We start from the raw sequence: 27,772 nt of genomic DNA on the forward strand, positions 1-27,772 counted from the left end.
TTGGAGCTAAATATGTGGTTGTTGTAGTGAATTGCACAAATGTGGTATGAATTAAATAGTTACTCAAAGGAATGAAACAAGAAATCACTAGTGCATTTCACCCTAAATCGCGACCAAAAATTGTGACCAAGTTTTTTAAATGGGTTAGTTGGTCGCGTTATAAAGAAAAAATATATATATTTTTAATAACATGCTCATGTTAGTCACAATTGTGAAAAATTAATTTGGTCAGAATTGCAACACACATGGTAGCATAAAACGAAAAAAAAAGGGGCAAAAATGTAATTCACATTTCATTTGGCGAAGCTGCGAGTCCGGTCTCCATCAACATTGGCGCGAGGGAAGCTGCAAGTCCAGTCTCCATCAACATTGGCGTGAGGGAAGCAACAAAGTCTGGTCTCCATCAACATTGGCACGAGGGAAGCAAAAAAGTCTGGTCTCCATCGAAAAGGGCACAAGGGCACGTCTGCTATAGATCATTGACGGGTGCATTTGATTGTAGAACATTATAATAAAATTTTGTTGTGACTTATTGCTATGATTTTAGACTTCCATTTGTGCTTTCTTGAATGTCATCACCCTTTTGTTTTAGCTCTTGTTCTTGCCACCTCCTTCATGCTCCAATCACATGGTATTTTAAAGTTTTTTTTGGGGTTTTTTTTCCACTTTTTATGATATGTAGTGTATCATCTCATTAGATTCTTCACTCATACTATGCGACTTTCCACGAACTGCCTATTTGGATTATGTTCATGATCTCAACTATTAGGGGAAACTCTGCACACTCTGTCTTCTCTCGACTGTGTAGGGTTCTAGAATTTTGAACGCTTTTGATCTCCTTAGGGCTTGAAGAGCCTTATCTTTATTAGGTCTTATTCCTTTGAAATGGATGTCGTCTGAATTGACACTGAGTTTCTTATCAAACACAATTGGCTACTTTGCATAATTCACACTAATAGAAACAACAACACCAACTACTTGTTACTCTGTAAGGAAAAAGTGAGCATCTTCTGCACCCCTTTCACAACTTTCATGCAATCTTTTGTGTCTGTTACAAAGTGCACTCCACATTTAATGATTTGTCTTGATAGAAGTCCTCTCCTTGGAAAATAACAAGCTTTTTCATTCTTGAATATGGCTTGACTACTATTCTATTTATCCCAGGAATGCCATGTAAAATTCTTTGCCATATACTAACATATTCAGGCTGTATTGTGTTTTTTAATGGACACTTTTAATGGATTTCTACCAAGCCACTACTTTAAGAATATGCTCTCTTTCATCAAGATTACTTTCTAGGATAGTTACTAAACTTTTTATGTCAATACTTTAGTTAGAAATATGCTTTCTTGTTCAGCAACACAAAATCTGCCTTGTCTTCATAATTTTGTAAAGTTCTATGATGCTCATCTTGCAAAATCAACCTTGACATTTTTAAAAATTCATTGAAACATAGTGCATATTCCTTGTTTCTTGTATCATATTTCATTATTCCACAAAGTTTTTCTCATGATCAAATCATACAATTACATAGCCTGACAGTTCCTTAAATCAAATTAGCATACATATAGAAAAAATGCACGGAGATGGCAGGTTGTGAAAGCAATCATATAGGGCTACAACATGGGCGACCTGTATTAATCCTCGAAACTTGCCATGTGTATGAGGGCTTGGCACTATTGACAGTTGGCTAAACACATGGAGCACATTCTTTAATTCAGACACTGCTTGACAAACCTCATTAGTAGTACCTTTTTGCTTTTGAAGTGTTGAAGTTGAAAACTTTTGCATGGCAACACCAACATCAAAGTGTAACATGTAATTTGAGGGTGCCAAATGTACTGCTCTTAATAATGTTCTTTTACAATCTTGCCACTATTCTGCTTCATAATGTGATCGAGCTAAATATAATAAAATTTGGGTGTCAGTGCCAAAATAGAATTTCCTCAAACAATTTTGATACATTTTCATTGCAAGCCCAAACTGTCCTTGTACAAAGTAAACATGTGCTAGATTTACCCACACATCAGGCATATGAACAAAGATGTTTCCTGCTGCAGCTTCTTGAACCTGTGTGAAAATTTCCTTTGCAATATCAAAATGGCCCCTTTCAGCTAGCACAATGCCTGCCCCATTTGCAGCATAGACATTTCTAGGTCTCTGAGCCAACACTTTACAATATAATTCCCTAGCCTTATCAAGATGTATTCCCTCCACATTTGGATCCTTCTTCTCATTACGTTAAGCTGCAAAATAATTCCAGTTTCCAAGAGAAATGTTAGCATAAGCATCCTTACCATCTGATACATTTTGTGCAGTTTTAATTGTTTCTTTTTCTTTAAGCCAGTCATCTATTTTCAGTTCCAGGTTGCCAAGCATGGTAATCACATTTACTGAGGTTTTATCCACCTTAAGTGCCTCCCCAATCAATTATAGGCTTAGTTGGATCTCATTTTGAGCATGGGCCATGGCTGCAAGTCGTAGATATGCATCCACATAATCAGGAAACTTGAACAATATTAGCCTATACAAAAGATTTTCTTTTTCAGTGTCATGTAGCTGTTCAAACAGCCTGACAAGATTAAATAGTATGGTATATGAAATATTTTACATATTCAACAATGGATGATCTATATTCCAAGAGATCTTTTGTAGTCAAAATAGAAGTTTGAAAATTGTTGAAAATCTAGTATAAGTTTATGTTGAAAATGGTTCTAATCTTTTAAATTGAATTCACCAAATAAAGTTATTTGAGAAGATGTTTTGTAGTCAATATAGAAGTTTGAAACATAGAAAATGTTATTTGTTTTTTATTTGTTTCACAGAAAGATTTTGAAGTCAACAAAAGGAAAATCAAGTGATGAAATTTTGTTCCTCTTATGTTCAATAATATAGTTCTATTATCTTTTATTTTTTTATTTTTTATTGAATATCTATCTTAAAATTATTTTAAATAAATCTTAGGTTCAAATTTATTCAATATTTGATTTATTTTTCAAAAATAAGAAATTGTAACCCACTTGAAGATTTTTGTGACATATGACTTCTAAATGATCCATGAGAATTTAACTTATATCTTGAAAATATTCCAGATTGATTTGATTTACATTATTACATATATACATATATGTTTCTAGAGATATTTAGTTTATTTAAATATGTTGTTGCTTCTGATCTATCTACTGTATAGGTAAAATACTAAAGGTTCACCACACAAAGAGTCTTTTTGCTGAAATGATGTATTCACCAAATAAGAAGTATTACCAATGTAGGATGGAATGAATTATTTATTATATCATCCCCAAAATACCTCAATAGGAGACAAGAGGTAGTTGAATCATGAGCTTTCCATTGAGTTCGAAGATATTTTTAGAAAAAAAAAAAGTATTTTTGGAGAATGGTTAACACTATAAAAGACAAGTTATCTAAATAGATTATTGAATTTTTTGTTAGAAAATATCAACTAGGATAAGATTATAAATCAAGGATAACAACATGATTTGGTATCCTATTTCCAAGATAAAATAGGCTACAAAGAAAGCAAAGTGGTTCACTCATAATATTCTAAAATGCTAATTTGGGTATAAATTGTGTCTTGTCTATATGGGCTTCATTTGGCTGGTCATTAGCTGAAAAACTAGGAATATATAAAGATCAATTAAATAGGGATAATCATTTATAGTTTTTGTATGAACACATTTAGACTATTTTAAATTAAATATATTTATTTTCCTTTGCATTGAGTTGCTATAATAATTTTGTTTTCTTCAAATCCATATAGTAGATTAAATAAAATGTCTCATTATTTGTATATTCACCAATACTTATCGGTGAAAAAAGAACATTCAAGCATTCAAGGACTATTGTGATATTTTTTATGCAAGCTCACAATGTCCAATAGACTTTCAAACAACCAGAATGCTTCATCCCATGTATGAAAGTTTTCATTTATAAAATAGTTATTCTGTGGTATATGAAATATTTTATATATTCAACAATGAACGATCTATCGTTCTCTTGTAACATTTAGCAAATAGTTTGAATGCTTGACTTTCTATAATATTTTGTTACTTGTATGCACATTTTTGGGGAGCCAAATGACAAAGATGAGCTTGAAATATTTGAATACATTCCTTTTCATACGAGTGATTATGAACATATGTCAAGATAGATTGAAATATACATATATATATTTTTATCGCACACTTATGTAGTGCACACATTTAGATATGTGTAGTTACTTTTAAACATGTTAATCTAGTGTAACTTATAAAATGTCTAATATAAGTCTAGGTTAAAAAAGGTTATAATTTTTTAATGGAATTTTTCAAATAAAGTTATTTCAGCAAATGTTTTTTAGTCAACATAGAAGTTTGAAACATAGAAAATGTTAGTTATTATTTTATTTTCTTCATAGAAAGATCATGAAGTCAACAAAAGGAAAATTAGGTGATAAAATTTTGTTCCTGGGTAGGGCCACAATAATGGTTCCCACTTTCCATAATGAAGAAATAAGATGGAAAGTGGGGAAGCTAAATTTTAGGGGCTTCAAATGAAGCCAAATCTTTGAATGAAGGTTCCAAGGGGCTTCACTCAAAGCCTCCACGCCGATATTGGTGTGGGGGCTTTGAGTGAATCTTAGGGCTTCATTCGAATCTGACATGTAGACCTCGTTCATACTCCTAATAACCGATCATAAAAGCTTTTAAATCCAACATTTTTTCTTTTTTGTCCCATGGTCTCATGTATGAGTTGGTGGACTAGGGCACTAAGAGGGAAGTTAGTAACATCATACCTTGCATCAGCATCTCTGTCTATGATGCAGAAGCACCTATTCATTGGATTTCTCATGGATAAATTCATATTTTAAATTATATTTAAATAGTATTTAAAAAGAAACTCAATTTAAATAGTGTTGTCACTTTATCCCACGGCAACTCAAGTGAAACACCTTCTTCTTCTAGTCAATGGAAGAATTCCATATCCTTTAAACACATAGGAAAAACTTCAAAATTGATACTGGGGCTTTTATTGATGAATTCAACCCAAACGCCATTTCCTAATGCCTCCATGAAAGTTTGCTGAGCCAACTCTAGTTCATCACGCTCAAAATGAAGAACCCCAATGTTGTTTAACAATTCAATAGGTACATCTTCTTTGCTCTTCTTCAAAAGAGACTTTGCTATGTTAGGAGAATCTAAGGCTGCAATGGGGTCTGATGATATCAATAACTCACCCATCTTAATAAAGGAATGAGCATCACGTGGATCTATGCGAGTTGCCTTTCTTAGAATTTCCAAAGCCTTCTCTCGCTACCCTTCTTGAGCATATATATGGCCTACAGCTTTCAAGCTCTCACAGTTCTCAGGGTGAACCTCCAGAACCTTTTCAAAATTTGAGAGAGAACTCTTAAGATCTCCCAATTTCATTTAACCTGTCCCAACCCAAAGTATGGCAACACAAAATCCTGTGGCTTCTAGCTTTCCTTGACTGATGCCATGTAGTAATGGCCAAAAATTTCATAATCACCTTTGCTATGATAAGATCGTGCAAGATTATAATATGAATGATATTTCATGAGAGGGTGGTCTATTGAAACAAGAGCTATCTCAGTCAACTATTCATTTGGATCTCCACATTGCTAATCACTTGGATCAATGCTTTTCTCTTTCTTCATAAAATAGGTTTGGTCCCAGAGTTTAGCAAGTCAAGAAAGTGAACCATTTAGGTTAGTGTCTCCCCTCCCAAATGATTTCCTCAAAATCAATATAGATGGGTTTTCAAGGAGTAATCCACATCCAACATGAATGGGTAGTACTAGTAGTGGAACTTTAAGCCCTGTTTAGTTTTTCTTTTCTACTTCCTTAAGTACTCATTCTAAAAATTAGATGGAAGCTTGGGCTATTCTCTATACTCTTGAGAAAGCTTGTGTATCGGTCTAGAAAATGATTTTTGCAAGATGGACTATGATTGCTCTTGGAGGCTAGCCCTGGTGGCTATGCTGATGTACAATTTAATATGTTTGACAATGAATATGAACCTTTTTGTTAATATGATTCTAGATGTTAATTAGTTAGCTATAGATGCACCCTTATGTGTGATCTTTTTTCTTAAATCAATATAAAAAGGTGTGGTCCCTCAGGCCACAATTTACGTGGAAATGAAAAAAATGTAAAATAAACATAGATATGACATAAGAAAAATAATAAACAATGGAATAATAACAAAAGCAATAGCCATTGCTAAAGTCTACCCTTCTCATACTTTGTCACTTGCATAAGCTCAAAAGAAGAGATGCTATAAGCCCTAGAAAAGACATAGCTGTTGAACCTAGGAATTCTCATAAAACTTTTCAATGTGGAAATCGTTTCTCATTATGCATCTAAAAAATAAGTCTTGCCGTAGATTTTTCTTAAAATCACAGTCAATGAATTTAAGGCTATAAGAACAAACATGCCTACCAAATATGATACTTTAGGTTTCAACGTTGAAACTAAAAAGCATCAACCTACATTGGACAAAACAATTTAAACAAACTAAAACAGAGTACCCAAATCGAGAATTGCTAAATGTCCTAATCAACCAATTTTTATGCTCTCTAGTAACGACCTAGTATTTATACCAATTATGCTAATTTTTGTGGAATATGTATCATAAATATTGCCTCAAATCCTTAGCCTACCCTATGGGCCCAAAACCTGTATAGTTTGCAAGTACTAACTAGAATTCAAAACTGATATCTTGATGTATTTGATAGATCATTGTCAATTGTCTGATTTCTCTTTATTATCGTTTCTTGAAGGATTGATGGGTGGATGCTTAACCAATTGATGTCTTAATTATAAATATTTAAATGATTGGATGCTAGAATGGTTGATACTCGAATAGTTGATATTTGCCTGTATAAGTGACTGATTGTTTGCTTGTTGGTCTGATTGTTTGGTTATTTTGATATTTGATTCCCAATTGATGATAGGTGGACAATTGAATGGTTTACTTTGATGGATTCAGGATTGATTTAACAAATGTTGATAGTGATGATTGAATGAATGCTGATTTGATATATTGGTGTGTAATGATTTCATAAATTGATTCTTGAATGGATTTCTGATTTTGTATCTAGTTGAATGAAATGACATTTGATGGTGAATTTCTATTGATCTTCCCTTTATATTTTATTTATAAAAGAATTGCCACCCTTCAAAAGGAATTCAGTTGCCACCCTTCATTACTGCCTCACAGAATAATAATTTATTTCCAAATGATTGTTTTCTTCCTTCATGTTCTCTTCTCATAGAATGGTCTCTCCTTTATATCTTAATCCTTTAATACTCATAACTCTTTATTGCATTCATTTTGATCATTCACTAAACTTAATTAAATTATAATTATATTACATGTTATTTTAATTTTTTATATTTTTACTTTTAATTTTTATTATTGAATGTCATGTCAAAAAGGAGACATTATAGTGAGATGCATTACAATATAGCAAAATAACAAGAACATTATTGAAACAAACTGATACAACATTCGGATTATAAAATCAAACTGCTGCAACAACACAAATTAACCTAATAGAAAGCATAGAATACCATTCCCACAATGACCGAACTTTTACCCATTGAACTACACCTCTTCTAAATAATGTAAGATGTTGATAACACGTTGATACTGCCATCACACATGTCAAATTAGACTAATACACACTAAAAGCCACCCCAATCAATTTAGCTAACATTTGCATGCACACTTATAATTGATGTCAATCAAAATACTGAAGGTCTGGAATAGGGCATAGTGGCTGCTGATACAATAGGTACAAACTTGTAGAAAGCTCACCAGATTCGCCAAAGTCTACATAACTAAGACTTAGCATCAAAGGTTCTCCCTAGGCACCTCGAAACCACCAAATATTGGCCCCAAAATAGGAGCCCTTCATCTTCAAGCTCTCACATACTTGCTCCACTTGGTACAACACCCCATAAAGGTCATCTATTCACTTTCAACTTGGATAGCCTACAATATGGTCTTTGTAAACAATTCATTTTTTGTCGTTTCATTATATGGTTTGAAAGTGTGGAAAAAAATCAGATTTTTATTATGAATTTTCTGTTCACCAATCTATGTTAAACTAATTAGCAAGGTCACTTTCCTAATACTTTATGAACTGGATGCTATTCACAAGGTTAGTTTCCTAATACTCACTATAGTACTTGCTATTCAATTGAGATAGACATGGCTCATTAGTTTGTTTGTATTCTCTTTGGATTTTTTTAAAGAAGACAGCTGAATGCTATATGATGAACTAAAATTTCTGTGGTGTCAACATGCTTGTACATCTCTTGAGCCAAATTAATAGCCCTAGTGACATTTTTTGTTGTTCAAAAGTGGCACCATACTAGACTATTTGCAAACAACCATGTGGATAGGCATTCTATAGATAGACTTGGGAACATCTTGCCAAGTCTTCAGTACATAATAAAGCAACTAAATTTCATAAATTGTTTTTTTGATAGTTGATTTGTTTAAATATTTCTCATAAAAAATTACTTAGTACATCTCATCTTTTTTTTGCATAGGAGCTTGCAGTTCTGAAGAATCTGATAGCGAAGAATTTGAAGAAGATATTGTAACAAAGGTATATTTGGTGTACTTTCTAAAGTGAAAATGTGATTGGAAATTTTGTATATTGTCATATTTCACTTGAAGAAAGGTCAAATTGTAAATAAAGGTGAAGTTGTATGGATTTAAGTTTCTTCTTCATTATTTATAATGCTTTCGATTCCTCCTTTGTAGCTGTAAAAATACTTGTTTATTTTCACCTTTCCAGATACCCTCTACCAGGTTCTTCAAGATTCAAAAATATCTTGGGCTGACCCCACTCCAGCATGTCCTAACTCCTACTTGGTTTAGAGACCTAACTCCTTTTTATATGTGTCTTCCTCTTACTACTCCATCTGCAGGTTGCAAAAAAATCATCCTTCTTCCACCAACGAGTCATTCCATTCAAGAAAGACCATGTCTGACGATATCAAGGCACAAAAAATAAGGGAGACAATTGCTAGACTGTGGTCTAACTTAAAAAGAAAAGGTGATGGGAAATGTTATTTTCCTTGCAAAATGTGTAAGGGCTTAAAGACTTGAAGATATCTAATCACAACAACTGAGCAACATTGTAAGCAACATGGTCACATTGAAGGGGGAAACGAGTATCGCCCATTGGTATGTATTTTAATAGTTTGTAAATTACATAAGACATGATTTGATGATGACATCATGGTCATGGTTAATATAAGGTCATCATTTTCATATAGGTCAACATCCCTGAGTTTCATGTTATGGACCATGACAATTCAGAGAATGCGAATTTCCAAACGAGGGAACATGGAGGTGTGAATATTGAAGTAGAAGGTAATGATACCATGGAAGAAGATCAGGATGATGAAGATCATGATGATCAAGATGATAATGAGGATGATGATGATGGTGATGATGATGCAGAGTTTGATGTACCTTTACTTGAGAAGGCACACCAGTCCCTATATGAAGGCTCCAAAACAACTCTTCTTGCCACTGTATTGCTATTGGTGAACTTGAAGGTTATGAATGGTTTATCCAATGTAGCAATGACACGTATGTTAAGGTATGCCATCTTCTTTCATTATTTTACTCATAGTTCCCTTACAATTAACATTGGGTTTGTGTAGCAAAAAATATTCTTTAAATTAAGAAATTATATTTTTGGTCGTAGGTTGATAGGTGAGTGTTTGTTACCACCATCAAACATTCTACCTCACTCGTACCGAGAATTATCTGCCATCATGAAAGATATTGGAATGGAGTATCAAACAATAGATGCATGTCCGAACGATCATATTATATATCATAAACAACATGAATTTGCAACACAATGCCCTACTTGTCATATTAGTCGATATCAATCAGATCGATTAACAAAAAAGGTGCCTCACAAGGTTCTTTGGCATATTCCCATTATTCCATGTCTACAACGATTATTCAAGTGCAATAGCTTGGCACAATTTATGGATTACCATGCACACAATAGAAGTCAAGATGACATTATGCAAATGCCTGCAGATGGTTTGGCATTTAAGGAAATAGAGGAAAAATGACCACACTTTAAAGAAGAACCTCGTAATCTCAAGCTTTCATTGGCATCAGACGGTGCCAATCCTTATGGAGAGATGAGATCTACTTACTTAGTGTGGCCTATTTTTGTTATCAAAAATAACATACCTCCTTGGTTGTCCATAAAGAGAGAGCACATAATGTTGACACTGATTTTTCTAGGTATTTTTTGATTTAGTGGTCATCTAAATTAATTTATTATTACTAATCCATCAAATGGTCAAAATAATTATGTAATGTTTTTTCTCATTCAACTAGGTAAGTACCAAGTCAAAGATATCAACGTATATATTGAACCCCTTATTAATGAGTTGGTGGTGTTATGGAATGGGGTTACTATGTATGACATTTGTAGATCAATAGGACAAACACAATTTCAATTTCATGCAATGCTTGTATGGACAATACACGATGCCCCTGGGCTAATACATTTTTGTGGTATGTTCTCTTCTTGACACCTCTTTTTTGGTATGTCAAAGTTAACACATTCAATCCAATTATACATGATCTTGTAGGTCTTTAGACAAAGGCTAAATTTGCATGTCCAATTTGTGGTCCAAAGATGAAATCTCGTCATTCAAAAAGTTTAAGAAAGTAGGTGTTTGATGAGAATACACACTTTCTGCACAGAAATCATAAGTACCAAATTACTGAAAAACATCTTTTCAATGGTCTAGAAGAGACTACGTCAAAGCCACAAAGAATGACACCTTGCCTATGGAAGTTGGCATACAATAAAATAAATCGTCGAGGTAATGTCATTCCATTTGATGCTTTTTTGTTTCAAATTTATATTTTGATATTGTGTTTTTTTTACTGATGATGTGATTGATGGTTGTGAAGGTCATCAAGACATCAATGTCCAACTTCCAAAAGGACTAAAAATTTATCCTATGCAATTTACTAGGTTGCTGTACTATGAGCAACTCCCAATTATGCATTTGTTTGATCCTATGCATATTGGAAAGAATGTAGCAGAGACATTATGGAAAATCTTGGATGGAAGTTGTGACAAAGATCAAATTGTCAAAACTTGTAGTGACATTGAAGAATCCAACCATGCAATGAAAAATGGTATTTGACCAAATAAAAATGAAGACCGGATTGATACAAGTGCCCTTAGTTGGTTATTATCAGAGCAACAGAGCAATGCTATAAAAGAAGTCATAAAAAAAATACGATTTCCCATAGGATTTGCTGTGAACATAAACAATGTCATATCAAATAAAAGTGAATTTGGGCCAGGGTTGAAAACACATTATTGACATACATTTATTAAGGTAATTCATATTATTTTTTATTCACTATATATTTATATACTGCATGTATTTTCAATTGCATTCTTTTATAAAATATTGACAAGATCATTTTACAAATATTGTAGTACATTCTACCTCTATCTCTCCCACACCACTTTTCCAACAATGTCAAACAGGTTATATATGATCTTGGAAAATACATGAGGTTGTTGTCATCTAAAGAAATCAACAAAGAAGATATAAAATATTGGAAGAGAAAAATTCCTCTTCTGATGTGTGAAATGCAAAAGTGTCTACCTCCAAGTTTTTTCAATGCACAAGAACACTACCTCATACATCAAGTTGAGGAGATTGAATTGTGTGAACCTGTACCAACTAGGTCAACGTGGATGGTTGAGAGGCACTTGAAATTTTTGAAAGGCTTGGTTTGACAGAGAGCACATCTCGAGGGTTGTATGGTGAAGGGATATATGGTATACCAGACCATGGTGTACATTACTAAATATCTTCTTAAGTTTGCAGCAAACATCCATGTAGATCGTATTTGGGATCCCAACTCAATTAACAAATTCAAAGGGGAGTACTTGTGGGAAAAAGTAGATTGAGGAAAGTGAGAGGTAAATCTAAGATGTTATTATATTTAATTAATTCATATAAATCTTCAATATAAGTTTTTTTTAATTGGTGCATTTTTTTGAAACAGGTGGTCGAGAGTGGGATGCAATACATTTGTATATTGCGAACAATCTTGATTGGATGATGTAATGGATTGAACGATGTCAAAAAAATGGTTGCTCATTAACATGGGAAGGTGTTGCTTCATTGGTTACATAAGCTCATCGTAATGGAGATTCCAATGTTATGCCGATGGTAGTTGATCTAGTAAAGGGTTTAAGAGGTGGAGAGGTACGTAGAAATTTATTAACAATCATAACTCGACGTATGTTTCGTATCAACTCACGATGAAAATAATTTACACACACTTCAAAAATTGTAGGTCAAGCACCACAAAGATATGTACTATCATGGCCACAAATTCTGCATAAAAAGGTTGGATGACACAAAGAAAATTTGTGATTCTGGGATAACTGTAGTTTTTGAGGTCACCAATATATCATCTAGAAAAAACATACATCCTCAACAATCTCAAAATCAATACTATGGCATCTTGGATGATATAATTGAGTGTGAATTTAACACCTTCAAATTAGTTCTATTCATCATCAAATGGTACAGGTTACGACTAAATCAAAATGATCCAAATATAACGGTTATTCAACATGATAATAGATTTACAATGATCAATACAAGGTCGTTTGAGCCAGTTGGAGATGAGCCCTATGTTCTTCCAAGAAAATGTGAACAAATGTTTTACTTAGAGGTTCCAAATAAATAGGGTTGGTCATTTTTTGTTAGACATGATCCAAGAGGAAGGTCGATAAAGTATAATGTTATGGAAGAAGAAGATATTGAAGATGATGAAGAAGCAGATGATGAAGATCAAGATGATGGTGATGACAATGATGGTGATGGTGATGATGATGATGATGGTGATGATGATGATGATGGCGATGGTGATGATGATGATGATGATGGTGATGATGGCGATGATGATGGCGATGATGATGGTGATGATGGCAATGATGATGATGATGATGAAGAAGAAGAAGATAATCAATGACTACAAACGTCATCACCCCTTCTGTTGACGATCTTGCATTCCATATATAAGGTAAATTTGTTCATGTTTATGATGTTGCATATTGTTCATGTCATCTTCTAAGTTATTTGTAGCATACACGTATCATGTAATTTTTAGTGAACTTAAGATAAATGATTAACATATGAAAGAAATTTGATTACATATTTATTGTGTTCATTTCTAATGATTACAACATATGTTATTTATAGTTACCAATGTTTATGTTGTGTCTGATTATGACCCTTTTTGCAAATAGTCAATTGACTACAAGTACATTGTTACCCCTTCTGTTGACGATCTTGCATTCCATATATAAGGGAAATTTGTTCATGTTTGCGATGTTGCCTATTGTTCATGTTGTCTTCTAAGTTATTTGTAGCAAACGTGTATCATGTAATTTTTAGCTAACTTAAGGTAAATGATTAACATATTCAGGAAATTTGATTACATATTTATTGTTTTCATTTCTAATGATTACAACATATGTTATTTATAATTACCAATGTTTATATTGTGTCTGGTTGTCACGCTTTTTGCAAATAGTCAATTGACTACGAGAGATTTGACCCGTTTGGCATGGATTGTGCATAGTGACATGGATCAGTAGGTATAAGTCAATAAATAGACATAATTTTCTTATATTCTTCTTGTTTATCATTGAGCACGTATGTTATAAATAGACATATTATATAATCATATAATGTATATATAGACAAAGAAGGTCTGTATAGAAATATAATTATAGAAATATAATTGTATAATCACTTCCAACTTACTACATTTTATATTTTTCACTTTCACTTTCCATTTGATGGATTGCAGGACCCACCAAATAGGTACTTGTCAGATCTATCTACATTGAATGAGGGAAATGAGGAAATGGTAGATGAAAGCTCTACATGTAGTATGGCTAAAAGAGGGAGATCAACTAGAGGTCAAAAGAATAGAAAAAAATTTGATAAACACATGCAATTTTTCCTTGCTAATGGGGGGTCATGTTCTTATGATGATGAGACCAAAGGTGACATCAAGGTGCCCTTTCGGTACTCACACATTGAGAAAGAATGGATACACAATGAGCTACCTCCAATTAACACAAATTTTTGTGTTAATGAAAGGATATATCGCATTGATCCATCCTCATTACATGGTTTGGGCCTATTTTCCATGGATGGGATAAAGGTATGTTACAACAAAGTTGTTGAATTGTTCAAGTATGTCGGTCCATGTTACAATTTCAATGATTGGATGTAGATTGTTCAATATAAAAAAAGTATGCGTAGGTATGGGGTATCAGCTAATTATATACAATGGAAAGAAAATGATCAAAGTAAAAGATTTGCTATGTACATTGATGGGAGACCAAAAGCAATAGGTAATATTGCAGGTTTTATAAATAGTACACGACCTTCTTCAACTAGTAAGCAACCCAATTGCATATTTGAGGCACGTGAGGGGAATGAAGTTTTTGTTTGTGCAATAAAATCAATAAGTGCAAGGGAAGAACTGCTAATTGATTACCATTTTAATCGCATAGATACAAACAAAGTTACTATCATGAGGGTTGTAAGTACTATTTACCATTTTGTTAATAAGTTTTTTTTTGCTGTCTATTACTTTCAGTTAGCTAATTTTTTTATGTTTAATCTTTGTGACAGGACGATATGGATCCGACAGATGATAAAGGTCACCAGGATGCTACTCCCACCCCTTCTTCAACGAGGGTAAACTTTTTTGAAATTGTACAAATTAAATAGTTGAAAAATGTTATATTATTACATTATTTTATTTACGGTTTTGAATTTTTATGATAGTTTTAATGATATTCCTCTCACAATTTGATGTTTAGGATAAGGGTAAAGAAGTAGCAGTAAGAACCAAGCCACTAGCTATGCATTCTGATGAGGACATTACTAATACTCCCAATTTCATAAAAATGTTGAAGAAAAAAATTAGAAAAATTAATATAGAAGCAATGAAAATTTTGGATGAGGCAAATATGGAACCCAGGGAGATGATGAAGAAGCTATCAGATTTGAAAGTGCAAGCTCAACATTATGAAGTAAGCTCCAATGAATATTTAGTTATAAAAAAAGTTCAATAAAGATTTATATTTTATAATCTTTTATGTTGTGAAGTAAATTATGTAATATATGCAAAAATACTTTATTGATGCAATTTTTTTAAAGAGTTGTAAGAAACTTTAACTACTAAATTCTTGTTATACAGGGATTTTTGGGCAATAGATCTACAACCTAGTCAAGGACAACGCGGTGAGGCCGGTAGTAGCAGAGCTCCGGCTGTCACTGGTAAAATAATCTTTTAGTTGACAAGTTACAAGGAATTTTTTATTTCGAACATTCAAAACTTCTTAACTCTTACTTTTATTTTTTAGAATGTCTCTGCTAACAATGTATTGTTCAAGTCATCTAGTGCAGGAGACTCCTACAAGGTTGACGGATGCCCATACGAGATTGCCAACTACAATGTCGGCAACAACGGGACATCTAGCTGATAAATCCTTATTTTTCTATATTTGGTTTTGTGTTAATTATGAGTTGATAGTATGTACTTTAATCTTGGGATGCATCACATAGTGTATTATTTTTTTTGTGGTAGGAGATGCACTATCTGGTACGCTATCGAATGCGGATCATAGTGCATCTTTTGGTGATAATTCACTGTCATTTCCTGGAGCTACCCATGTTTCTAGCACAGGATCTATGGAGACATCATTGTTGATTGATGATAATGAATTAATGCCTTTGAAATGTCCTAAGATTCCAAGTACTTTAAATAATTATTTTTTATATTGTAATAAGGATTTTCTTGCAAGATGTAAACATGATAGGAAGTGGTGAATGCAAGGGCTTTTGACGTGGAGTGATGCCTCATGACCTTCTTTAGTGTGTCGTATTGTGCAAGTTGTTTAATTATTCTAGAATTCCTTTTTATTAGGGGTTTGGTAGGATCATTTGAATTATCAATGATGACCTTTTGTCTATACCAATAATTCTCTAGTTTAGTAATTTGGTACATTGCAATTTCATGCTTTCAGTAGAAGATACTAACCAATTTTTCTACAGAGAACCAAAAGTGGGAATCTTCTTTCATATGATTCATTTTAATGGTTTTTACTATTAATTATCCCATGACATTTTTTGTAGGAAACAATACATTTTATAGGAGGCTTTATGACCTCACACTGTGAAGATTTGGGCCCACCATACATACTAGGTTGATGTACATCATAACTGAACTAATTTTATCCCACTATTTTTTTTCATATAATTAATTGGTGCAACATTTTTCCTTTCATTCGGGTCTTTTCTTATTCTAGCTATATCTAACAATTTTGTGTTTTTTCTTAAAAGGTGGAACTACCAATCTCAAAAAATAAAAGATGAGCTCATCAAAGATATAGAGCATGAGTTTGGTAGTAATATTTTTGATCGTAAGAAATTGTTACAAAAAGCTGCCAGACATCTTAAGGTTGTGAGTGACACATATAGAAAGAGCCTCATCCTAAACCTGAAGTACGAGCATCCTCCCTTTGTTTCAGTGAGGGACTAGAATGAGTTCATTTTGGATGAAAAGGACAAAGGGAAACGTCCAAAAGAAAGTACACCAGCAAATCCAAAAAGGTATGCAATAGTATTAACTACTAGTACATTAATGAGAAAATTTAGGGTTCAACTTCAGTATCAACAATTTCAACTAGCTCAATTTCATCTATTTATTGATGAAAGGTATGTAATTCGTCGACTGACACAATTGCTTATAAATCTCAATCTCAATTTGGGCATAAATCCTACATAAGATATATTGACAAAATGAAGCCCTTTATTCATATTTAGTGACAAATTTTAGAGCCTATGTCTCCTATGGGTTCTTTTCTCAAATTTTATCTTCACTGAACTCAAACTCAAATTCAACTAAGAAATTCCTACTCAAAGTTGTGACAACTGAATCTTGTGATATGATGTACCATGTTAGATTTTGAGTCATAAAAATAGGCAACGCCTTGACCACTATACTTGTTGACTTTCCCTTTCTTTTACAATAATTACTCACTATCTTGATTTTCCTATCCCTTGTTTTCTTTTGGGTCATGTGTGCATAAAATCTGCACTTAATCTGCATGTAAATCCTAATGAAATCCATCATTGAAGATATCAAATCCCATATTCTATAGTATTCTGTTAACTATGATAACAGTATATAATGTTGTCGTTAGTGATTTTTATTTTATACTGTCATCAATTTCATTTTGTGCTTTGTTGCATATCAAAAAAGAAGTGCATATACACTATACATCAGTTTTAAGTGTGAAGCATCACAAAACCTAATCTCTATCTTCAGATAATAATTGTAGTCTAAGAATCCTAAAGAATTTAAAGCTGAGCATTTCCACCACATCTAAAATCCATTCTTCTTTTTTAGTATTTTCCATTGCTTCTGAAGCTTTGATCACATGGATTATGTGTCTATACCCAACCAATAGATTATCCTTTTTAGGGAATCCCTGCTTTTTCTCTTGTGGAAAATCTAAAGATGGAAACTCATTAAGAGATTTTTCCTGATATCACCCTACTTCCAATCTTTCTCTGCCATTCCTTAGCTCCTTGCAAGCTCACAAAAGGCGTATCATCTTTGGTAACATGTTAATTATTTGTGTGTAGACTAATTCAAACACACATATATCAGTGAAGTAAAGAGACAAAGTACCAAGCCTAACACATCTACCTTGGGGGAGCACTCTTAAAATACAACATAATATACAAAAAAATTCACAGTGTGTACAAATGACTTTTCATGTGATTTGAACCTTCACCTGCACCTCTTGTTCCTTTACATTCTCATCCTTTTGAATTCAATATTTCTCGCTATGCTATTTTGTCAAAATCCCTAAAATAGGAGTTATTTCTCCAACATACTACCACGCATAATCCTCAATTTTGCTATTTAAATTTTGTTACTATAAATATGAAAGGTATGTAATTCATATGCTGACACAATTGATTATAAATCTCAATCTCAATCTGGGCATAAATCCTACATAAGATATATTGACAAATGAAGGTTCCAATATGTTCTCTTTGTGACCAAAGGCACTCACCCTTATAAAACCTTCACCTGCAGGTCCAAACCCACTTCCTAGAGTTGTAACTATATGCGCTTTCTCAAGGATCTCAGTAAAAATATCCCATGAATTTTGACCAGGAAATTGAACCCAGACATATGGCGCATTTTTTCCTCTAAAGACATCAAACCCAAGTGAAGTAAATGTTTCCACAATGATTCTAGTATTCTCTTTATAAAATTCAACAACTCCATGTATGGCCTGCAAAAAAATTGAGCATCCCACATTAATAATCATCATATGAAAGATTTAAGCACTAATACAAGTTAAAGTGAATGATCATTAATTTAGTCTCAAATAAACCTCCCTACAGCTTTGTAGATCTCTGTGACCAAAACCATGCTTTCTTATAATAAGAAATCTCAATCCAACAGAGGAAAGGTCAAAGAAAATTTGACAACAGCTACCTTATCAATGACTCTTTTTTGACATATTGTATTTTCTTTTCATATCAGCAAGAACAAGTATGATTCATACAAATTAGGTAAGTTAATTAATCATTGATAAAGAATAGATAAGGTAAATTATCAATGAGTGCTTTATTTTCCTTTTGCTACCTTATCAATGTCTCTTATCAAAAAACATAACTTGAAAATGATAAAATATGACACAACAGAAACTCAGATATTACATATCTGTCAAAACAACCGTTTTGAAGAGCACTTCTTACCTTTAACCCTTCTAGAGAAAGGCAAGCTAATCCACTAGCTTGTGCAATATTTGATGCACCATTGAAACAAGTACACATGATACAATTGAAATCATTTGCAACAGGGAATCCATCAGAGAATCGAAGCTCATCAGGAACAACTGTCCATCCAAGACAGACACTTGTAAAGCCAACATATTTGGAGAATGATGCAATCTCAATTGCAATCTGCATCACAATATACAACATTAGTAACCAAATGAGAATACCTTCAAAAGTATAGAAAATAAATGCATTAAAACTTAGACAATTTCAATAAAGGGCGATGCAAAGCAAAACATGTCTAGACTCTAGTATGATAAATAGCATGAACTCCATGGATAAATAACATGATTACACATGTTAATTAAAGGTATGATGCTATACTTTCTTCCCCTTTTTCATATTTTTGGTGGAACATGCTACTTTATGCTAAAACCTTCATACCAATATATAATAATCCACTATTTAGTACTGATCTTTATATCTATATCATCTAACATATTTCAAAAATTTCATAGGTTGCAGGACACATCAAAGGCAACAAAGGTGAGGCTGGAAAAGGTTGGGCAGCACAGACTTGGCTCTGGGGGATATTCGAAAATCAAAGCACACATTGTAAGTAGCAATAAATGAATTGCAAAAAAAAATTATTTATAAAATGCAAATAATTTTGTTAATTAATAAAAAAATGCAGGGTGCTGATTTTAATTTGGAGGCCATAGAAGAACACAAAAAAACTGCCTTCAAGCAAGGCTATGCAGCGGTGGCTGAACGCCTAAGGCAAGATTCCATTGCCCCAATCGAGAAGTCTCCTACATCATGTGTATAGGTAAATATGCCAAAAAAAATATTAGAAATTGAATACTTGAGAAACAATTTATTTGATAATAATGTGCATGACATTGCAATGCAGCTTGTTAATCCTGACATAGATCATGCGCAGCATCACGAAGCCCGTGATGTGCATCGTACTATCAATGGAGGTGCTCATTTTTTATTTAAAACTAATTATGTAATTATTAATACAATTTAACATCTTTAATTGAACTTGGTGTAATCTTTTTGTGTTGAGGATATAGAATCATGTCGTGCTGAACGAGTGCTAGAGGATGTTCAGATTGATCAACAGGTAGATCATGTGGCACATTCAGGTAAAGAAAATCTATGTTTTGTTCTTTTAAATTAATTTTTTTATTTATAGTTCTTTTAATTAAATAAAAACTCATAATTCACTAATATAAAATGGTGGGAATTTAACCTCATGAAGTACTTGTTATTGCAGCAGACCCCCCTTTGGTGCAGCGGCCTCATGATGTTCCTGAATAGATGAGGAGGAGACATGTGTTAGAACCAGTGGAGGAGGGGGATCCTAACGAGGAGATTGATATTCCTCTTAGAAATTATATGAAAAAAAGAAATGGCAAGAAAGCAAAAAGACATGATTATTCATGAATGACTTACTCTTGAATATTGTTAATGAATATTGTGTTAATGAATTATTCATAAAAGACTTGCTCTTGAATGTTGCATGTTAATGAATTTTGTGTTAATGATTTATTCGTGAATGTTGTTGTGTTAATGAATGTTATCATGTGATTATAATGATTAAATGTTATATTTCAAAAATGGATGAATTGAATGTTATTAAATGTTAATGGGGATGACGAGGACATTGATATTCCTCTTAGAAATTTTATGAAAAAAAGAAACGACAAGAAAGCAAAAAAGATATGATTATTCATGAATGACTTACTCTTGAATATTGTTAATGAATATTGTGTTAATGAATATTATTCATTAATGTTGGGTGTTAATGAATATCGTGTTAATGAATTATTCATGAATTACTTACTTTTGAATGTTGCGTGTTAATGAATTATTAATGAATGTTGTGTGTTTATGAATTTTATGTGTTAATGAATGTTATCATGTGATTATAATGATTGAATGTTCTATTTCAAAAATGGATGAATTGAATGTTATTAAATGTTAATGGGGAATTTAGAGTGATGTTTTGGGGGGGGGGGGGGGGGGGGGGGGAGAGGGGCCAAATGAGCTTCCACCTTTACGTGGTTGGCCCTGTTAAGTAGAGAATATTTAACTATTCTCGAAACCAAGTGAAGCTCAAACTTTACAGATAAGCTTATAGTTAATAGTGACAACCAATTAGCAAGTTGAAATGAAGTTCTTCGTTACAGGTACCTTTTTAGTTTTTAAAGCACGATATCATGTTTTAATATTGTATAGTTTTTTTCTCTTAAGTTAAAATATTCTTTTACTATAACAACATAATTTATGACCATTTTAGTAACTATTCTAACATCGCTTTATGACAAATCCTATTTTGGCAAAGATGGCGATACGTGGTGCTGTCTATTCCTTGGGAGATTGGATTGCACAGGTCTGTATCTCAACATCAACATGGAAAATGGTGTGAAATTGCACTTTCCTTAGTCAAATTCAATAGTTTAAGAATAGTCAAATTCAAAAATAAGAAATGATAGTCCGTCCTCATACAATTGAATTTTAACAGGAATGTTGAGAAAACAATAAAAATGTTTCTAAGTGAAAAAAGTTGTTGTCTTGTAGGACATGACAAGAAATAAGGGTTGTACATATTAAAAAACATGACAATTACTGTATCAGGTCAGACCAACTCTTTGTGCATTCACAACATTCTTTCTGGATTTGTTCTTGAAACCCAAGGTGTTTTTTTTCCCCTGTTTTTACTTCCTTTCTTTAATCTTTACATTATATTGCAGAGCCCCTTCTTGGAGATGAAACCAGCATTCATAATGACAAGCTGGCTATTGAAGACACTCTTAATGACTTGGTTTTGGATGGAGATTTTGTGACACCAGAAAGCAACACATTCGGCCATGCTTTCAGGTGATATTTTTTTTTGCAATTTCCATGGCAACTTCATTTTGGATCAATCATAAATATCAAAAACATTATTCATATTGCACTATAATCTTTGATCCTTACAGAGATTATGAAAAGGAAAGCGAGAGGAAAAAAAGTGTTGAAGAGTTTTACAGAATTCAACACATTAACCAGACTTATGATTTCATACGTTTTATAACTTTCATAAAAACATTTTTTATCAAATAGATGTTTTGAAAGATTAGAACTATACACTCAATATTGGAAAAAGATTTTGAGATCTCTTGTTTGTCATAAAAAAGAACAAAAAATTGGGTCTACTTTACTAACTTATCCAATGCCTTAGGGCATTCAGTTAGAAACTTCAAAATTAGATTTTTAGAGACAACTCTTGAATTCAAATAGTAAAGCTTATATGATTAACATATTGAAAAGTATGAGATATTAAAAGTTTGTCGTCCTAAAATGTCTTATTACTCACTGCTAATATTTGGTAGCATCTTCTTATCTTCTTCATTTGTACAAATTGTTTCATTATACTCTATTTTATTATAAATGATTATCTATGCCAGGATGATTTGGGTTATAGAGTTTTTAAAAATGTGGTGTTTTTGGCAGGTTTGGCAAGATTTTTGCGTCGCATGTGTTTGGATAGCCCACAATTGTATCTTGTGATTTCGATTTCAGTTTGTATGTTTTACAGAATGAGGATCAGTTGTTTCAGAGTAGCTATCCCAAGTCAGTAAATAGTATTCTTGGTGAGTTTTTTGTGCTCATCACTGTGGGTGATGCACACAAGAGAATGCAATCTCTGGCAGTTAATATGATCAATACTGCTAAGAAAAGTGCCAATTTTTTAGAAGATATTGAGTGGCATGCACTCTATGTCTTTGATCAATGGAACCATCAACAGGACATACTTTTCTCTAAGGAGGCTAAAAAGGTATGTTTTTCAGACTTCCAATTTGTGCTTTCCTTTAGAGGGATCTTTTAGAGGATGAGTTACCAAAGAATACTCACCCCAGATCTTTTTGTTTCTATGGTAAGCAAGATCCTACTAGGTTTTCTAGCTTATCAATACTGGTATAAGTTTTCTCATGTCAATCATAGTTTATGTATATATTTTTTGTATTGTTGTTAGGTTGGAAGTAGTAATACTCCAATACATTTATATTTTTACTATATTATAATCTTGTTCTCTACTACAATCAGTTATGGTAATTGCAAGGATGTCTGGAGAGGGAGAGGGAGAGGGAGTGTAGTAATTTTAGGTTTGAACTGCAGAGTTTGCTAACTGGTAAAATTACTTCCTCTCATTAATTGCTTTGAATTGAATTACATTGTATTATGTATATTATTATTATTACATGGGGGAATCCCTTTGAAAGCCCACGATGGCTGGTAAAGTCAAGGATTCTTGAAGGATAGCCTGTACCAAAAGTTAAATTGTGCAACCATAATTTTAGTAAGAGATGGTATTGTGCCCCTCATCAAATACATCTTCATTGTATTGTAGGCCAATGATAATGGAGATGGTAAGATTATAACAGCTCTAGTTTCACTTTGTTTTTAGGTCAAAGTTTGATCTTTTTGATGTGAAAACATGTGTTCTAAGTTTAAAGGGAATGTTTCTTTTGTAGGTGGAACATTTGCTCTTTATTCTTTGATTTTTTGCCATGCAAATGTCAGCATGATACCCAATCACCAGGAAGAAGACAGGAAACTCGCCTCATATACACTTGAAGTTGTAGGTAGATAGCCCAATAGAGCCATTAGGATAAAGGAAGCTCTTGAACAAAGTAACTTTGCCAAGAGATGTTTGTTAATGCTAGCCCTTGTGGGGACATGTATGGTTATAGGAGATGGCATCCTCACCCCTTGCATCTCTGGTACATATTATTGTTTTTAGAATATGTAATGCTTTTTGTTGTTATTTTTCAATATATTGTATGCTTTTTATATCAATGTTTCAATAGTGTGATCTATTATCATATGTTAGAAATCAAATGATCTCGAAGTTTACTTAATTCACAATAAATTCATTAGATTGTATAAAATTTGTTAACTTTTCCCTTTCATTTGTTCAAGTAGTTTCACTAACACTTAATTTGTTGATATATTTTAGTTCTTTCAGCAGTGGAGGGAATCAAAAGGGTGGACAAGTTGCTCGACCAAGGTGAGTTTTCGGCATTTGCTCACATTATAATATTTGAGAGGGGTAGGAAGAGTGGGTCATTTATTGAAATAGGAAGCACCCAATGTATTAATTTGGTGTATAAAAGTTAATTGTATATTGGTGCATCCTAGACATTAGACAAATTGGATAAAAATTGCTCATACCTTCCAAAAGTATCTGATAGTTATAGTTATAGTTATATATGCGCTCTTATGATGATGTGATTGGGACTGTAAGTTTTTTTGTCACGTTTATCTATTTAAAAAATAGATGAAATTATTGGCTTTCATTCCTGATAAATAATTATTTCCTAATTTTATTCTTCCCTAGAGGAACCAAAATTTAGATGCTATGCCAATTATTGCAAAGGCTTTGCTCTCATAGGAGCCTTCTAAACTCCACAAAATTTGAGTTGTAAAGCATAATTGCTTAGTGGAAATAGGATATTGTGCACATTTCTTCCTCCTTCCCATTATTTTGTATAAAATAAATCATTTGACAAAAAAAACAATGGTGTGGAGGTAGAAATGTGCATGATACCTTGACTCTTATGCATCAAGCAATTACGCTTTATAATCAAGTTTTGTGCAATTTTGAACGCCACCGATGAGAGCAAAGCTTTCAAAAAAATTGGGACAACGCGTCTCAATTGTGACATATCTTGGTCTCAATTGCGACATATCTTCGTCTTAATTGTGACACCAAAATGGAAAATTTTACGTCGTGAGTTCAGGTTGGCTAGAGAAATCGATGAAATTCGTGTCGGTAAGTCCATGCTTATGAAGTCAAAAATTTTAATTCACAATGAATGTGGCAGAAAACTAACCAAATTTTTTCGACAACAACTTTGGTGGCTTTAGCGACCTACTCTTGTCGAAATTGAGACCTTTTTGCATCACAATTTAGCCCTAAATTTACTAGTGTAAGGGGTTGAAATGCCAGTTAGCACATGCATTTGCTATGAAGGATTTGGGAGCAGAAAAAAAAACTCCTTGGTATGAAGATTTGTAGAGATAGGAAGAACAAGAAATTGATGCTATCTCAGGTTGATTATGTTGAGAAGGTGTTGCAACATTTCTCTATGGAGAATACTAAAGTTGTTTGCACACCTTTACTTGGTCATTTGAAGTTGACTAGGGAGATGTGTCCTAAGACACATGAAGATGAGGATAAGATGTCTAAGGTACCCTATGCTTCAATTGTAGGAAGCTTGATGTATGCTATGGTATGTTTTAGGCTAGATATTGCAGATGCAGTGGGAGTCGTTAGCAGGTATATGAGTCATCTAGGAATTGAGCATTGGAATGCAGTCAAATGAATTCTCAAATATTTGAGAGGAACATCCAATAAGTGTTTAAACTTTGGGGGCTCTACTACTGATTTATAGGGCTATGTTGACTCAAATTTGGTAGGGGATATTGATAAGAGTTAGAGTACTACAGGTTATGTCTTTACTGTTGGTGGGGCAGCCGTGAGCTAGGTTTCTAGGTTACAAAAGGTTAATTCTTTATCCACTATAGAGGCAAAGTAAGTAGCTACTACAGAGGCAACCAAGGAGATGATATGGCTTATGTTCTTCTTGGAAGAATTGGGACACCCTCAAAAGGATAATTATTTGTTTACAAATAGTCAAAGTGCCATTCATCTTGCAAAGAATTCAACTTTGCATTCAAAGACCAAACACATACAGTTGCGGTACCATTTCATTTGGTTAGTTTTGGAGGATGGACAGTTAAAGCTGGAGAAGATATATACAAATGACAATCCAACAGATATGTTGACAAAGGTAGTAACAAGGGAGAAGTTGAACTCCTCTTTAGCTTCAATTGGTCTTCTAGACTGAACATGAATAAAAGAATAGCAAAGTCTAGGGTGGTTTGATTGAGTGGAAGCCTCATGGAGTAGCGGCCTAGCTATAGGATTAGTCTCCAAGTGGGAGATTGTCATTTAGTGTGGAGCCTGATCAATCCCCAAGTGGGAGATTGTTAGATTATGGTGACTGATTAGGAAAGTATTGTACATACTTCATAAATTCTTTGGGTTTTTGGGCCCTATTTTATCAACATTTTGGGCTTACATGTAATTATTAATTATAACCCTAAAGTAGTAAAAATAATTGTATGAAAGAGCTTAGGGTTAGGGATTGTTTCATAGTTGTGATGCAAAATTTGTTATTGTGGTGGTATTGAGTTGTAAGGGGTTATAGATTGTAATCAGGTTATAATCACCAGCTCATAATAATATTAGACTTGCTGTTTGGTGGACATAGCCTAGAGATTGGGTGAACCACGTTAAATCTTGGTGTCTTCTATTCTTTTCTATGTAATGTATTATTTTTATTATTGAGTATATTTGCATGTAATTGTTATTTTTATTCATGGTTTAATCCTAAAAATTGAGACTTCATCACTTTCATTCAATTTATTTCTATAAATCCACTTTATACCAATTAAATTTTTATCCTTGGGTCTAGGAACAAGAGTCCAAGTTTTGTTCCTTTCAATTTTCTCAGTTTCTTTATTCATTGCCTCTATCCAACTTTCATTATTCAAAGCATCTTTTATAGTTCTAGGTTCAAATTCAATAAGAAAACATGTACCTTTTAGTTTGTTCCTTGTCATTATGTCCCCTATCTAATCTCCAATTATTTGATTAGGTGCATGATGCCATTTGACATATCTACCAAGTACAGGTTCTTTTCTTTTGACTTGTTTCACTTGGTTCACCATGCTCAAAGTTTCTGTGAATTTTTGAACTTTTCTTGAGTCCCACTATTTGAGACTCAGTTTCCTCCAACTATGACTTAGGTTCCTCTAATTTTGGCAACAATTTGAGTTACACTGACTATTCCTTAGTTTTCACTAGTTGTAACTCGGGTTGCACTGCAAACTTAGATGACATGGGTGGTGTTGACTGCTAGGGTGGTGCTATTTTTTGTTGCCCAATCACATTTTCTTGAATCTTGGGTAGATTTTTAGGCTCATAATAAACAAATTTTCTATAGTCTTTAAGTTCCTTGCTACTTTGTTTTTAACTCTTTCCTACAAACTAATCAATTTTTACATGTACACTTTCTATAACCTTGTGAGTAGAAAGATTCAAACATTTATATTGTAATGTCCCCGTTTTGGAGGAGTTAATTATTTATAAAGTTATCAATAAAAAAATATATTACAAGGTAACTTTATATTTAATTAAGTGATATATCTTATAAAGTCATTAAATAAAATAATGTTCTAGAGGTTGCTGGAAGGAGCAGAGAAATAATTAAAAAAAGAGGCCGACCTATCGAGGAAAAAATAATAAATAGGCATTGAGGGCTCATTGCCTATCATTGAGATTTATTATTGATATTTTCTAATGTGCATTGTGGAGCCTAGGATTTCTACAAGTAGTCACAATTGGCCATTGAGAATGGAAACTCTTAATTGGTACACAATTTTGAGGGTGTGAAAGATCACCTGAATTATTGCAGCTGTGGGAAGGATATTTTAGTCCTTTCACTTGTGCTTAATTTCTGGTTTGGAGTTTCAAGTGGAGTTGCACTTTCACCATATAATCTTTAGCAGTTAGTCTCTAGTATCTGATCAATCCAAGTTCTTCATTTCAATTTGTAGTTGTAAAAATTTCTCAATTATATACAGCCAGTTAGGGTTTTTCTGTAATGTGCCATGTCATAATGTTTCAGTGCTGAAAATTGCCATATCATTTGTAAAAAAAATTGGTTTTCATTGAATGAATACATTGGCACTATTATTTCCTT

General features: G+C 33.0%; 1 pseudogene; it reads right to left on the reverse strand.

Annotated features, from left to right (window-relative positions):
- Window positions 1-286: 286 nt before the first annotated feature.
- On the reverse strand, window positions 287-19,914 carry LOC149532581 (protein CTR9 homolog; annotated as a pseudogene).
- Between the last annotated feature and the right edge of the window lie 7,858 nt (window positions 19,915-27,772).

Source organism: Cupressus sempervirens, chromosome 10 (genome assembly GCF_028749045.1).
Source record: "Cupressus sempervirens isolate cs-2001-9-10 chromosome 10, ASM2874904v1, whole genome shotgun sequence".
NCBI lineage: Eukaryota > Viridiplantae > Streptophyta > Pinopsida > Cupressales > Cupressaceae > Cupressus > Cupressus sempervirens.